Genomic DNA, 15,829 nt, shown 5'->3' with positions numbered 1-15,829 from the left:
CTCCGGAAATTACGGAAAGTGCTCAGGGAACAAAAGCTCGTGAAAGCAAACCCCAGCGGATTACTCAGCCCGGCCCCTGGTAAGGGCGGTGCAATTCTGCCTGGGGCAAAGACACTTGAGAATCACTACACCAGGCCCCCTCCCCAGAAGATAAACAAGAAATCCAGCCAAGACCAAGTTCACCTACCAAGGAGTGGGATTTCAATACCAAGGAGAGCAGCAGAATTCCAGAGGAGGAGAAAGAAAAGCACGGAACTCATGGCTTTCTCCCTGTGATTTTTTAGTCTTGCAGTTAAAGTAATTTTTTTCTTTTTCATTTTTTTTCTCTACTTTTACTAAATTTTTTAAATTTTTTAAAATTTTTTTAAATTTTTTTTTAACTTTTACCCTTTTCATTTTTAACGTTTTTTAACTAGTTTATCTAATATATATATTTTTTTCTTTTTCATACTTTTCTTTCTTCGTTTTCTTTTTTTAATTCCCTTTTTTTTCCTTTCTTTTTTTTTTGAACCTTTTTTTATCCCCTTTCTCCCCCCTCACGATTTGGGATCTCTTCTGATTTGGTTAAAGTATATTTTCCTGGGGTTGTTGCCACCCTTTTAGTATTTTACTTGCTCCTTCATATACTCTTATCTGGACAAAATGACAAGGCGGAAAAATTCACCACAAAAAAAAGAATAAGAGGCAGAACCAAAGGCTAGAGACCTAATCAATACAGATATTGGTAATATGTCAGATCTAGAATTCAGAATGACAATTCTCAAGGTTCTAGCCGGGTTTGAAAAAGGCATGGAAGATATTAGAGAAACCCTCTCGGGAGACATAAAAGCCCTTTCTGGGGAAATAAAAGAACTAAAATCTAACCAAGTTGAAATCAAAAAAGCTATTAATGAGGTGCAATAAAAAATGGAGGCTCTCACTGCTAGGATAAATGAGGCAGAAGAAAGAATTAGTAATATAGAAGACCAAATGACAGAGAATAAAGAAGCTGAGCAAAAGAGGGACAAACAGCTACTGGACCACGAGGGGAGAATTCAAGAGATAAGTGACACCATAAGACAAAAGAACATTAGAATAATTGGGATTCCAGAAGAAGAAGAAAGAGAGAGGGGAGCAGAAGATATACTGGAGAGAATTATTGTAGAGAATTTCCCCAATATGGCAAAGGGAACGAGCATCAAAATTCAGGAGGTTCAGAGAATGCCCCTCAAAATCAATAAGAATAGGCCCACACCCCGTCACCTAATAGTAAAATTTATAAGTCTTAGTGACAAAGAGAAAATCCTGAAAGCAGCCCGGGAAAAGAAGTCTGTAACATACAATGGTAAAAATATTAGATTGGCAGCTGACTTATCCACAGAGACCTGGCAGGCCAGAAAGAGCTGGCATGATATTTTCAGAGCACTAAATGAGAAAAACATGCAGCCAAGAATACTATATCCAGCTAGGCTATCATTGAAAATAGAAGGAGAGATTAAAAGCTTCCAGGACAAACAAAAACTGAAAGAATTTGCAAACACCAAACCAGCTCTACAGGAAATATTGAAAGGGGTCCTCTAAGCAAAGAGAGAGCCTACAAGTGGTAGATCAGAAAGGAACAGAAACAATATACAGTAACAGTCACCTTACAGGCAATACAATGGCACTAAATTCATATCTCTCAATAGTTACCCTGAATGTTAATGGGCTAAATGCCCCAATCAAAAGACACAGGGTATCAGAATGGATAAAAAACCAAAACCTATCTATATGTTGCCTCCAAGAAACTCATTTTAAGCCCGAAGACACCTCCAGATTTAAAGTGAGGGGGTGGAAAAGAATTTACCATGCTAATGGACATCAGAAAAAAGCAGGAGTGGCAATCCTTATATCAGATCAATTAGATTTTAAGCCAAAGACTATAATAAGAGATGAGGAAGGACACTATATCATACTCAAAGGGTCTGCCCAACAAGAAGATCTAACAATTTTAAATATCTATGCCCCCAACGTGGGAGCAGCCAACTATATAAACCAATTAATAACAAAATCAAAGAAACACATCAACAATAATACAATAATAGTAGGGGACTTTAACACTCCCCTCACTGAAATGGACAGATCATCCAAGCAAAAGACCAGCAAGGAAATAAAGGCCTTAAACGACACACTGGACCAGATGGACATCACAGATATATTCAGAACATTTCATCCCAAAGCAACAGAATATACATTCTTCTCTAGTGCACATGGAACATTCTCCAGAATAGATCACATCCTTGGTCCTAAATCAGGACTCAACCGGTATCAAAAGATTGGGATCATTCCCTGCATATTTTCAAACCACAATGCTCTGAAGCTAGAACTCAACCACAAGAGGAAGTTTGGAAAGAACCCAAATACATGGAGACTGAACAGCATCCTTCTAAAGAATGAATGGATCAACCGGGAAATTAAAGAAGAATTGAAAAAAATCATGGAAACAAATGATAATGAAAACACAACGGTTCAAAATCAGTGGGACACAACAAAGGCAGTCCTGAGAGGAAAATATATAGCGGTACAAGCCTTTCTCAAGAAACAAGAAAGGTCTCAGGTATACAACCTAACCCTAAACCTAAAGGAGCTGGAAAAAGAACAAGAAAGGAACCCTAAGCCCAGCAGGAGAAGAGAAATCATAAAGATCAGAGCAGAAATCAATGAAATAGAAACCAAAAAAACAATAGAACAAATCAACGAAACTAGGAGCTGGTTCTTTGAAAGAATTAATAAAATTGATAAACCCCTGGCCAGACTTATCAAAAAGAAAAGAGAAAGGACCCAAATAAATAAAATCATGAATGAAAGAGGAGAGATCACAACTAACACCAAAGAAATACAAACAATTATAAGAACATACTATGAGCAACTCTACACCAACAAATTTGACAATTTGGAAGAAATGGATGCATTCCTAGAAACATATAAACTACCACAACTGAACCAGGACGAAATAGAAAGCCTGAACAGACCCATAACCAGTAAGGAGATTGAAACAGTCATCAAAAATCTCCAAACAAACAAAAGCCCAGGGCCAGACGGCTTCCCGGGGGAATTCTACCAAACATTTAAAGAAGAACTAATTCCTATTCTCCTGAAACTGTTCCAAAAAATAGAATGGAAGGAAAACTTCCAAACTCATTTTATGAGGCCAGAATCACCTTGATCCCAAAACCAGAGAAGGATCCCATCAAAAAAGAGAGCTATAGACCAATATCCTTGATGAACACAGATGTGAAAATTCTCACCAAAATACTAGCCAATAGGATTCAACAGTACATTAAAAGGATTATTCATCAAGACCAAGTGGGATTTATTCCAGGGCTGCAAGGTTGGTTCAACATCCGCAAATCAGTCAATGTGATACAACACATCAATAAAAGAAAGAACAAGAACCATATGATACTCTCAATAGATGCTGAAAAAGCATTTGACAAAGTACAGCATCCCTTCCTGATCAAAACCCTTCAAAGTGTAGGGATAGAGGGCACATACCTCAATATCATCAAAGCATTCTATGAAAAACCCACCGCAAATACCATTCTCAATGGAGAAAAACTGAAGGCTTTTCCGCTAAGGTCAGGAACACAGCAGGGATGTCCATTATCACCACTGCTATTCAACATAGTACTAGAAGTCCTAGCCTCAGCAATCAGACAACAAAAGGAAATTAAAGGCATCCAAATCGGCAAGGAGGAGTCAAACCATCACTCTTCGCAGATGATATGATACTATATGTGGAAAACCCAAAAGACTCCACTCCAAAACTACTAGAACTTGTAAAGGAATTCAGTAAAGTGTCAGGATATAAAATCAATGCACAGAAATCAGTTGCATTTCTCTACACCAACAACAAGACAGAAGAAAGAGAAATTAAGGAGTCAATCCCATTTACAATTGCACCCCAAACCATAAGATACCTAGGAATAAACCTAACCAAAGAGGCTAAGAATCTATACTCAGAAAACTATAAAGTACTCATGAAAGAAATTGAGGAAGACACAAAGAAATGGAAAAATGTTCCATGCTCCTGGATTGGAAGAATAAATATTGTGAAAATGTCTATGCTACCTAAAGCAATCTACACATTTAATGCAATTCCTATCAAAGTACCATCCATCTTTTTCAAAGAAATGGAACAAATAATCCTAAAATTTATATGGAACCAGAAAAGACCTCGAATAGCCAAAGGAATATTGAAAAAGAAAGCCAAAGTTGGTGGCAGCACAATTCCGGACTTCAAGCTCTATTACAAAGCTGTCATCATCAAGACAGCATGGTATTGGCACAGAAACAGACACATAGATCAATGGAACAGAATAGAGAGCCCAGAAATAGACCCTCAACTCTATGGTCAACTAATCTTCGACAAAGCAGGAAAGAATGTCCAATGGAAAAAAGACAGCCTCTTCAATAAATGGTGCTGGGAAAATTGGACAGCCACATGCAGAAAAATGAAATTGGACCATTTCCTTACACCACACACAAAAATAGACTCAAAATGGATGAAGGACCTCAATGTGAGAAAGGAATCCATCAAAATCCTTGAGGAGAACAAAGGCAGCAACCTTTTCGACCTCAGCCGCAGCAACATCTTCCTAGGAACATCGCCAAAGGCAAGGGAAGCAAGGGCAAAAATGAACTATTGGGATTTCATCAAGATCAAAAGATTTTGCACAGCAAAGGAAACAGTTAACAAAACCAAAAGACAACTGACAGAATGGGAGAAGATATTTGCAAACGACATATCAGATAAAGGACTAGTGTCCAAAATCTATAAAGAACTTAGCAAACTCAACACCCAAAGAACAAATAACCCAATCAAGAAATGGGCAGAGGACATGAACAGACATTTCTGCAAAGAAGACATCCAGATGGCCAACAGACACATGAAATGTGCTCCATATCACTCGGCATCAGGGAAATACAAATCAAAACCACAATGAGATATCACCTCACACCAGTCAGAATGGCTAAAATTAACAAGTCAGGAAATGACAGATGCTGGCGAGGATGCGGAGAAAGGGGAACCCTCCTACACTGTTGGTAGGAATGCAAGCTGGTGCAACCACTCTGGAAAACAGCATGGAGGTTCCTCAAAATGTTGAAAATAGAACTGCCCTATGACCCAGCAATTGCACTACTGGGTATTTACCCTAAAGATACAAACGTAGTGATCCAAAGGGGCACGTGCACCCGAATGTTTATAGCAGCAATGTCCACAATAGCCAAACTATGGAAAGAACCTAGATGTCCATCAACAGATGAATGGATCAAGAAGAGGTGGTATATATACACAATGGAATACTATGCAGCCATCAAAAGAAACAAAATATTGCCATTTGCAACAACATGTATGGAACTAGAGCGTATCATGCTCAGCGAAATAAGTCAGGCGGAGAAAGACAACTATCATATGATCTCCCTGATATGAGGAAGTGGTGATGCAACATGGGGGCTTAAGTGGGTAGGAGAAGAATCAATGAAACAAGATGGGATTGGGAGGGAGACAAACCATAAGTGACTCTTAATCTTGCAAAACAAACTGAGGGTTGCTGGGGGGAGGAGGGGTAGGAGAAGGGAGTGGGGTTATGGACATTGGGGAGGGTATGTGCTTTGGTGAGTGCTGTGAAGTGTGTAAACCTGGCGATTCACAGACCTGTACCCCTGGGGATAAAAATATATATTTATAAAAAATAAAAAAAATTACAAAAAAAAAATAATAAGGCGATATGCAGTGGGAAAGACCAGTTACTAAATTGACAAACATTCTGTAAATATTTGTTATGTGCAAACAATTTTATTAAATATATTCTAAAACATCAGAGTGTACTATGCCTTAAAGAGCTAAAGGAAACAAAAGATACAAATATAAAAGAAACTGTAACTCAGCAAATAAAAATAGTATAGTAAAATTTGGCTAAGTGTGAGAAACAATTATTTTAATTTTTATTACTTCAAAGATTAAGATAAAGTCTACCAAAAAATGATATTCTAAAGATGTGTGCATCTTTTTAAAGGAATAATAGATATGGAATAACAACAACAAAAAATTTCAGGTTGAGGGTAATAAATATATATGTATTAATGTGGTCAAGTAACCCATTAGTCCAGAAGAAAAGTGTCATTCTGGGGACATTTGATATGTATGCTCACATTACTCATTGTATTTTAGAATATCCATATTTGAATGCAGAAAACTTAAATTCAAATTGGGGCATTGTGAATTGCCCTGTTGTCTTGGAAAATCACTCTCTCTCTCCAAGGAAAATAAAGCATGCTACCTATCCCTTAAAAAAAATAAAAAAATAAAAAAACTCTTGATTTGGCGAGGAAGGTTATTTCAGTACCTTCTGGGTCTATCTTATTATATTTGTTAAAGGACTCAACTTTCTAGAGATATAGGGAAATTAAAACTGGCTTATATATAGGGGTAGTATTGAATAGGGAAAAAGGATTACCTTGAAGCTTGTATCTATCTATATATATATATTAAAAAAAAAATAAAAGAAAGAAAGAAAAACAAACCCAGGTATATGTATAAAAAAAGCTCAAGTTAAAAAGTTAAGTGGGCACCTGGGTGGCTCAGATGGTTAAGCATATGCCTTTGGCTCAAGTCATGAGTCCAGGGTCCTGGGATTAAGTCCCGCATCAGGCTCCCTGCTCAGTGGGAGTCTGGTTCTCTCTCCTCTTCTGCTCCTCCTCACTTTCTCTGTCAAATAATAAATAAATAAATAAATTAAAATCAATTGTAAAAAGTTATTATGTAATATGTTGTATTAAATATCTAGTTGTAATGGTGTGTAGGTTAAAAAAATAAAAGAAGAATCGTGAGAACTAATTAAAAAAAGTTTTATCTATGAAATATGCAGGTTTTGGGGGCAATACCAGGGTTTTAATATATTGTTTTCCCCTGATGTTGGGGTTTTACAGTTTTATGGGAACCCTGTTGTTATTGTCCTGTTGTTCTTTGTTTGTGCTTATCTTCTGGGGGAGGGGCCTGCTGCATTGTTTTTCTGTCAGTCTTGCTTGGGCTGAGTTGTCCTCCGCACTAGCAAGGGGGTGGGCTCTGTGGAAACAGATTTTTCAGGTTTTTATTCTCTGTAGGTTTTTGTTCTTGGGTGGCTTTTTGCAGCTTTTCAGAGGGTTAGTGCAAAAAGTAAAGTAAAAATTAAATTGTCCACACCCAGTCCTTGGCCTCAGAGAGAAGCCTCAGTCTGCTCCCCGCTGGGTGATCCAGAAGATACAGACTTACCCTCTGCAATTTCCGCTGAATACCACAACCTCCCACAGGTGGTGTGCACTCCCAGCCACCATCTCAGTGGTCACCGGAAGCCCTCTGCTTGTCTCTGCACTCCTGTGCTACTAAAATTGCAGGCGATATTGGTCTGGGGGAGCCCAATACTAGCGGCTGTTGGGACTGCTGTCTGGGGTCCATGTCCATGAGCCGGCAGTGGTGCAGGTCATGGAAGGCTGCAGGTTCAGAGACCACCGGCTGGTGCCCACACCAGGCTCTCTCAGGGGCAGGCAGGGGTGTGCCCAGCCCAAGTGGTGGTACAAGCAGTGGAAAGCTGCAGGCCCAGGGGGATTGTTCTGGTAGATATTTAGCTCACTTCAGGGAACCGGTTGAAACAGAGTCTCCTACTTCTCTGCCCTCCTGCTCCTCCTCCCCTTATAGAGTCATCTTATTTGGTGAATTTTGTTACATGAAAATACTTGTTGAAAACGTTTGAATAAAGAAACGTTTGAATAAAGAAAAAAACTTTGAATAAAGAAAAAAAAGTGCTGGTAAAAATACTTGAGCTAAAATTTTTATGTATTTCAATAAAAAACAGAATGAAGATCTTTTATTTAGCAGAATTAAGTCTGAGTTTAAATGTACCTTAGGAAAAATACAGAAGACTTTTCTCAATTAAAAATATTTCTGGCCTACAGAACTTTAACAATAGAAGCAGTCAACTACTTCAAATTTATTAACCATAAAATACAACTTTGAAAAACACTGCAAGCAATTTTATTTAAAAAATCATTTGGACACATTAAAAAGTACATTCTATTGTGACATAGTTTGAGAGACAGATACTGCTTACAATCTGATTAAAGTATATTAATGTAAACCAAAGATAATAATTCTACTTATATAATTTTTTAATGTTTTACTTTGCTTTAATATATACATTATAAGTTTATTTATTTAATTAATTTATTTATTTTAAAATATTTTTATTTATTAATTTGAGAGACAGAGTGAGTGAGAGAGAGAAACATGACTGGGGACAAAGGGACAGGGAGAAGCAGGCTCCCTGCTGAGCAGGGAGCCCAATACAGTACTCAATCCCAAGATCATGACCTGAGCCAAAGGCAGTAGCTTAACCGACTGAGCCACCCAGGTGCCCCAAATGTTTGCTTATTTTAGAACCCTCTTTCATTTTCATAAGTTTTCTGATTCGGACTAAAAAACTACACAATCTTCTTATTCAAAACTGAAATCATAGAGTTAGCTGGCAGATCTTCCTTCTCTCTCAGGAGCCTGACCTCACATGCAAGAGATCACTATATCCCTACCAAATTTTTCCACATTTTTTACCTTCCTTCCTTTCTTTTTTCTTCCTTCTTTCTTTCCTTCCTTCATTCCTTCCCTTTTTCACCCACACAATTTTTTTTTTTTAAATTTCTATTCAGCTATAAGCAAACAGCAGAAGTAACACAACATTCCACAACTCTAGATCCATTTACTTACAAAGACAAAGAGTAACCAGTTTAACAGGTACAGCTGGGATTTCTGAGAGCCTCTCACCCAGTACTGCACCTCAGGGAGACAGCCTGGCCTTAACCACAAAGTGATTCTCCTTATTGATTTCTCCAGTACTGTTCTTTAAAGGAGCCAGAGTGGGACACTGTCCCCACTAACAAGTGTGAGATGTACTACACTGGTGTCTAGTGGACAGGCCAGCTTGTCTTGGTGAGAGACACGACCATGAAAACATGCCCTTGAAATGCCATCTTGCACAATTCTGGACACAGGCTCAAAAAGCAGAGGCAATGAATCTCTCTCTCTCTTTATTTAAACCTCTCTTAAAGATTAGTTGATGCTCTGCTCTATTACTATAGACCTGGTTTATAATCTCCATTTTTTCTTCTTTAAATTTTGAGTTGTTATTCTTCTTACATTTTGATGACCCCATCCTAGTACCAAAATATCTCCCAAAATGGAGTTCAGATTTAATCAAAATGTAAACCAGGGTGTGACCCTCTAGAATTATAATAGGATAGGCAGAAGGAAAAGTCACCCTAAACCACTACCTTATTGCTCAGGCCTCACCTGTGAAAATGGGAACTGGGAACATGCATCATTGAACTTGAGATCATAGCTGTCTCCTAGCAATCCCCTACTTCCTAGACAGCTGCTCACAGTGTTTGGGGACACAGTCATCTCATTCAGCTTGTCAGCATGTGCTGGCCACCGGCAGCCTGAGTTCATGCTTTATGTGGAAAGGTGCCCCTTTGAATTTTCCACAGTGGTCTCCAGATTGGTTGCTGGGAATCAGTCACTTCAGTGACCGATTCTGCTCTTAAACCAGCCAGATGTAGCAGTGAAGGCCTATCCCCATGGGAGGCAACAAAGCCACCAAAATGGTAGAAGACTATGCACTGCTGATGTCACTGTCTTGCATGTTGACCCCCCAAAAGGGTGCCATTCTCTGCATTTGGGGTCCTTTCTGCTGGGTGCTTCTGGATATGCCATGACCAGGTGTGGAGTCCACCCAGTTCAAGGATATGCATGCAACACTGGTGGGCCAGTTCTTAACCTAGGCTGGGTCAGCAATGTGCCCAGCTTGTCCACCTCCGCCCTGGTGTATCTGACCTGCAGCAGATGCTGCCGCTGCTCATCCACTTCCTGCAGACTCAAGGGCTAGAACCATTTGCTGAGGTCTACTGGCATGATGGGCAAGCTGGACAGACGGCTGGGAAGAGTCCCGGGAGGTAAGGCACCAGCCTACAGCACTGACTCCAACCAGTCTGCAAACTGTTTCACCACATTTTCTTATTTTCTCTTTATTGGCTTAATTTAGGTCCTCATTATGTCTTACGAAACTATGTGGTGACCTCCTACTTTATGTCCTTGCCTCTACACACTTTCAATTCATTAGACTTACTGTGTTTACAGGAATTTTCAAAACAGAAAATCATATTTTGTTATTCAAATGCTCTCTTAGCAGCAGGGGTACAATATTAGCCACAGTCTAAACTCCAAATTCCTTTGATGAAATTACAAACTATTCAGTGGTTTAGTTTCTGCCTTTGTCATTATCATATAACTGGCCCCACCTCATTCAACTCAAACTGCATGCTACTCCTCTGCCATTGCACATGTTTTTTTCTCTCTCCTGAAGTGAATCATTCAGTCTTAAGCACTTAAAAATCCTTGGCAGGCTTTGAAACCTAGTTCAAGTGACTTTTCCTCTGTAAAGCCTTCCTTGTCTATGTTGCAGATTTGAAATGATACTTTTTTTTGTCCAACACTATGTATGCTGAGCGTGTGTGTGTGTGTGTGTGTGTGTGCACGTGCATGTGTGTATCAGCACTTACCATGCCAGATTTTAATCATTATTTTTAAGCTAGCCAAGTGGTGACATTTAGTTTTGTATTTACAATGCCAGTTAAAAATAGATACTCAGATATCTTTGTTTCCTCAGTGGATGGCTGGCTGGCTGGCTGGCTGGCTGGATAAATGAATGATTACCCTACTTACAGACTATTCAAGCTCAGTTATTTATATTTTAGCATGTTACGTGTTTCTTATAGTTATACAAAAACACATAAAACCAATGCAAAACTCAGAAAAGACACAATACAAAAACTAAACTGATAAAGAATGATAAAGGATTCAGACAGATTTATTTACCAGGATTCTTTGTTTTTCTTCTTAGATATGGAAGTTTGCCCTCAACAGTGCTGATTATTCAGTCTGTCAAGAACGCTTGAATTTGTGTATTTAATTAAAGAATTTCTGGATTATTTAATTAATCTAATTTTCCATTAGATTATCACTGTCCAGCATACATGACATAAAGGGCATAAAGTTTTGCATATCAAAACTAACTCAAGTTATATTATAATTTATTTTGTGTCATTCTTTTATAAGAACTCTAGCAAATGTAATTTCTGTGTTATTTTCTAAAACTGATATAACCACATCACTTAGAACATAATGTGAGGGGTTAAATTTGTGCATAAATGTAGTATCATCAATTTATTTGTGTTGCCAAAGTGTTTTCTGTGATTTCAATTTGGACATGATACAGCTAAGAAGTACTTAGTAATTTCTTTTACTTGAATTAAACACTTGTATTTTCTAATTTACATTTTCTGTCTCTTATTTGTCCAGACAGCAATTTAGAAATTTTGACAGGATCAAGGATAGAAAAGATAAAAAATAGTCAAACTTATGTTTGTTATTTGGTTGTATATTAATTCTAAATTTTGCCTTTTGTTCCATAAATGGTGGGTTCAGATTTATATCTGTGTATGTGGAAGTTCTGAAATCTTTCATGGACTCCATTAAATTTGATACTAATCATAATGACATAAATAGGTGATGATGAGGATGACAAAGATTATAATAGTAATAATTCTTTGCAATTCTTTACAAACAACACTATTGCATAGTTAGGTTAGGAACTATTAGGTACTATTACACTCATGTCATTAACCAAAGAAGTACGTTTAGAAGTGACTTGACCAAATACACTCTCCCTGGAAGAGGCAGGTCACATACACAAGTCAAATTTAATATTCTTTCCACTGCATATGGATATGATTAATGAGACTATTTGATTACGTTTGAATGTTACAGAAATGAAATTAATTTCCTAATAAGAATTTTTGAGAATATACATTTATAATTTTGAGGTAGTCTTTAGTATCAATTTCTTCCTTGGAGGAGGAAAGAGAAAAAGCCCACCATTTTGAAGATAGCAGATATTCCCTCTTTAAAATAATTTTATCATTGAGCATTATACATTAGGAGGACAATACTGTGGGTCCAAAGAAAGAAGCTATTTGTAGGTATCATCAACTCTTCTAAATTTAAGAACACATATTGCATTTCAAGGCAAATGGCAATTTTGGCCAATTTGGGATTGGAATTATGGAAGGAATTATGAAAGTTAAGTTCTTTCCAAACAGCATGAGATCATGACCATAAGATGCAGATGAGAGAGCAGAGATCCAGGAACCATGAATATACAGAACAAGTTATTTAAAAATAACAACCTTGGGGCACCTGGGTGGCTCAGGGGGTTAAGCTTCTGCTTTTGGCTCAGGTCATGATCTTAGGATCCTGGGAAGGAGCCCTGCATCCCACTTTCTGCTCAGCAGGGAATCTGCTTCCCCCTCCCTCTCTGCCTGCCTCTCTGCCTACTTGTGTTCTCTCTCTGTCAAATAAATAAATAAAATCTTTAAGAAAACATAACGATCTTATTAGTGATCTTACTGAACAAAAATTTAAAACTGAAATGTTTTGCAACAAACTAAGATCAGGCCAGTTTGTTTGTACTAGAAAGAAAGAAATATATAAGTAGTGTAGAATATGAACAGCATTCTGAATATTAAGAACCTATAACAAAAAATCTCTAACTTGATATTGCTTCATTTATAATGAAATATAATATAATTTGTTAAAAGTTTCTCCCCCCAAGTACTTTCCTTGAGAAATTCCATTTTTTGATTGGGTATAATCCCCAACCAGCTACTACTAACATCAAAACAGAGAGATACTCTGTCTAAATCATGGGCTCCATTTCACTGCATAAAAAGTCAACAGTTTTTCAGTAGAGAAACCAGTAATGATCATACAGTTAAATAATAGCTCCCTACCTGCCAGATTACTGTGATTTTTGGCATCCTTGGCATACACTCTTAATTTGGCCAAACACTATTTCAGTTGCTGCCATGTCATTCCCAAAGGTATTCTTTGGCTTCTAAATTGATCTGACATCTGCAGTGTTTCCAGGAATGAGGTTTAAAAATACAACAGTGATTCTGTGGCAAGGTATACAGAGGCTTGGGAATTCAAATACACAGTTGTTGTTTTTTTGTTTTTCATTTGGGAGTTATAATACATCTCCTATCTATGACAAACTTTCATATTAGCTCTTGAGAAGCTTTAAAGCAAAGTATAAATATATGATGAAAGTTCAAAGCACTACAGCCATGGTGGTAAAATTTTATGTAGCTAAAAACAGGATTTTTTAAAGAGCATCTGCTAAGAACTATCCCTCCACATTGTGGTTAATTATAAATTTCACAGACTTATTCCTCTCAATTTAATCTCCCTAATCTCTCTCGATTTAACTTCAAACGCCTGGTTTTACATCACTTTCCCTAACTATAACCAGGATATTCATGTTTATGTCATCCTATCTTTTATAGGCTTTATAAAGAACAAGTCTGATATTTATACTTTTTAGAAATCTGACTACATTCCGTTCAAATTTCCCCAATATTATTCTTCTAAATCTGAAAGTATTTTTAAGTATCCATTTTTCCTTTTTATTTTATGCTATCGTTATTTTATGGATTTCTAATCTCACTGAACTGTTATTTACCGAATTTTCTCTTCAGCATATTTTTGTCTCTTCTCTCAGTGTAACCATTTTTAATTCCTACAAAATCTTTCAAAAACAAATATATCTTTCCTTCTCATTGAGGTTTTATTTCAAACAACTTAAAAAAGAAGATATTACCCTACTGTTACCTTAATTCTCTTCCAAGTGGGACAGTGTTGATTTAGATCAGCAATTCCAAAGGTCAATATGTCAAAAGGGGAGAAAAATATTTTCTAGGGCCAATTAACTTTAGGATTCATTTTATCAGACATGATTAAATAAGATTTTAACTGTAAAATTTTATAGAATAATAGACAAATAAAATTTTTAAATCTCTAATGAATTCTTCCAAACTAATTTGTCCAAAGAATCTCTTGCATCCAAGAATCCTATAAATCAGTATTTACCCAAACCAATTTAGGGAGAATGTGAGTTAAATGTCAAGCACTTTATTTCCATATTTTACATAAACTATCTCTGTTTCTTTGCCTTTTCTCTCTCATGTGTCCCTACCCTCCCAGGATACATACCTAGTATACTGCAATTATTCTTCTAAGCATGGGAGATAGAGTGATAAAAGTATAGAAAGTTCACAGTTCCAAATAGGGGAGAAAAATTTAATATACAAGTTAGATAATTCAGTCAATGATGACTGCTATGCACAGAATAAAACAGTGGATGAAACTGAGGAACTGAGGTAGTTATTTAGATTAATTTTCAGATGTCTCTGAGAAGGTGATATTTGGGTTGAGACCTGAATGAAAACAGAAAGCCCAGTGTGAAAGTTAGAGGACAGAGAGCTCCAAACAAAGGGAAAAGCATATGCAAAGCTTCAAGAGTGGAAATAAGTTGGCGTTTTCCTGGAACTTAGAGCATCTAGTGCGGTTAGAGCAAAGTCAATGAGGAGGAGCGAGAGATAAGCAATAAGACTGGTGAGAGAGAGGCAGTGACCATATCATGTAGAGTCTTGTATGGAGCTTGGATTTTATTCTAAGTGCAATGAAAAGCCATTGGAGGATTTTAAGCAGAAGGGTACCATGGATTTTAAAAGATCACACTGTCTGCTGTGTGGAGAATGGCTAATTAGGGAGCAAAAGTAGAACCAGACAAACCATTAAATAGACTATTGCATTAGCCCAGATGAGCAAAGATTTCTTGGAGTAGGGCTGTAGCAATGCAAATGAGATGCATTTTGGAAAGAAACAACAGGATTTGCTGATGAGTATGCTATGGGAGCTGAGAGAAAGACAATTAATGATAATTCCTAGGTTAGTATAATCAACAGAGTGGATGTGATGCTATTTATTGATATGAGAAAGACTGGAGGAGGAAGATGAGGACAACAGGAAGATGAGAGGAAATTATGTTTTGAGACCCAAGTGGAGGAATCAAATAAATACTAATATATATAGGTTTGGTGATAAGAGGAGAGATTATATAAATATAGATATAGATATAGATATATTTGAAGATTGGAGAGTGTTTGCTATAGATGACATTAGAAGTTATGGGACTGGATAGATCACCTAGAGGGGTAAAGTTGACAGGAAAGAAGGGATTACTTAGGACCAAACCCTGGGAGAGACCTATATTTTGGCATTTTTAGTTTATAAATTATAAATTTTAAAATTACCTGTGTCTTGAGAAGCGGGCATTTTCAGGAAGCTTCAGTATCCTCTGAGAATTTATAGGTCACAGTTCTGGGGAAAACCAAAGAACAAAACTGTCAGATCAGGCCCAAATCAGATCTTGCAATCAGGTTCTCAATCAAAGGGGGCAAAGATCTGATGTCATATGACACTGAAGAAGTACAGCTGCAATATTCTTTGCCCCCTTATTCTATAAAGAATTACCATTTATATTAAGGCATAACACTGATATTCTGAGAACAAAACTGAAACATCATGAATACTGATCTAGGCAAGGAAATGCAGCAGTTATCCAGGTCGTGCACTAAGCAAAACTTTATGTTAAGAGATCTATTAGAATAGATGCTTCATTGCCTCAGGCATTTAAGGACTTCTTTTGAAATGCTGCTACTATTGCAAAGCATACAATAATCAATACATTCCAATCTGAAAATTTGTTTCAGCAGTTAAAATAATTTAAGAGAAATCCAGTAAATCCACAATAATGAAGTTCACCAGCATAAAAATATCCATCTACATATCTGTATGTCTATGTATTTGTCTATCTTTCTA

At 37.1% G+C, this 15,829-nt stretch overlaps 1 long non-coding RNA gene across 3 annotated transcripts in view; it reads right to left on the bottom strand.

The window, feature by feature from the left end:
- LOC122908668 overlaps nucleotides 1-15,829 on the bottom strand; it is a 351,843-nt gene that overhangs the window by 196,423 nt on the left and 139,591 nt on the right. For all 3 annotated transcript variants that reach the window (XR_006385004.1, XR_006385003.1, XR_006385002.1), the window contains exon 2: nucleotides 15,262-15,328. This is a non-coding gene — a long non-coding RNA (uncharacterized LOC122908668). The remainder of the gene's footprint in view (nucleotides 1-15,261; nucleotides 15,329-15,829) is intronic.

Source organism: Neovison vison, chromosome 6 (genome assembly GCF_020171115.1).
Source record: "Neovison vison isolate M4711 chromosome 6, ASM_NN_V1, whole genome shotgun sequence".
In the NCBI taxonomy this organism is placed as follows: Eukaryota; Metazoa; Chordata; class Mammalia; order Carnivora; family Mustelidae; genus Neogale; species Neogale vison.
Note: the sequence above shows the minus strand (reverse complement) of the source record. Positions and strands in the feature narration are given on the sequence as shown.